Source organism: Penaeus monodon, chromosome 28 (genome assembly GCF_015228065.2).
Source record: "Penaeus monodon isolate SGIC_2016 chromosome 28, NSTDA_Pmon_1, whole genome shotgun sequence".
NCBI lineage: Eukaryota > Metazoa > Arthropoda > Malacostraca > Decapoda > Penaeidae > Penaeus > Penaeus monodon.
In genome coordinates, this window is record NC_051413.1 from 4178946 (window position 1) to 4180399 (window position 1454).

The following is a 1454-nucleotide window of genomic DNA, read 5'->3' on the forward strand; positions in this document are numbered from 1 at the left end:
ATCGTCAATTCTGCCAATTTTCTCACCCAGAAACTTTCAGAAAACACCTATTTCACGAAAGAGAACTCTCAGAAAGTATCACCCTTTTTTTCTTTTACTTTTCTTATTTAATATCATACCAACAGAAATTCCAAAAATACCACCAACCTTTCTCCGGTCTCCCAAAGTAGCACCGATATCGCCAAACAGTAAACCTAGAAATACAAGCATCCTCTCTTTTAGATATAACCAACCCCACACATAAATTATAAAATACTGCTGATTTTTTATATAATCCAATTCAGATTAACATCACCCAGCAATTGCAAAAAATATCCCCGATCTCAACCCGAAACTCCCAAAGTATCAGCAATCTCGCCAAACAGTCGATGGCGAGACCGGATCCGCCAGCTGACTTGGGCCGAGATGCAGGTCAATGTAAACATGAGCTCCGTGGCTGGAACCGCTTGGAGGGTGAGGCGAATTATTTGTTTTCTAGTTTTTATTAAATACTTTCAAGTATTTTTTTAAATGTCGGTATGGGGAATAAAGAGTGATGTCTCGGCGGAAGTGTCGAATCTATTTATAGATCGTTTATTTTAGGTAGAGTTGTGTGATCTCCAGTAAATTCCAGGTCGTTTATTGTAAATTGGAAAAGATCGTGAGAATCAAAACTCATTAAATATTTATTTACGAATAATATTATCATGAAATTAAGTAAGAATTGCCCGCAAAATACCCTTTTTCCATGTTTGAGTTTTGCGATAGCCTCATTCCTTCATTATATGTTTTCTTCCAGAATATAGAGATCTATATAGAGAGCCGAGAAATTTATAGTATTTGTCACAATCCTATGTAATTATCACATGTATACCTATGTTACAAGTTGTTAAAAAGGCCAGAGAATGCAGAAATTTCGTAGGCTTAGTTTGCATTTAACTTGGGCTTATCCTGTGGGAATATAAATTTTGCAAGATCACATGCATAGGCCATATGGAATATGTTATTCTAGCTTATTACATATGCCTTTTCATAAACATGGTTAATGTCTCTATCCAACAACATATAAAAGTCTTAGTATAAATTAACAAGACCTGAGGTGACGCAACCTTTCATTAGTTAACAAGTATCTGAAATCATTGATTCCGGTGTGAGTGATGAAACACCATATTGTGAAAGTATGCATCACTGGTACCTGCTCTTTCTCTTTCTTTTTCTAATTGTTTGATATAAAACACAAATGCATGAACATTTAGGAATATCTGTAATTATGTATATATTAATGAATGATTTGTATAATGATAAAAAGTAAACAAATTTAAGCTAGTTATTTTAAGGTATGTACTTTAGTACTTATCAAATATCTGTGACTGAAGAGGCGATGCTGCAGTTCAGTTTGATAAAAAGATTTATCTCACCCTTGAGAGCATGATAATATCCCAAAGATAATAGTAAAATGTAGAGGTAATGAACTG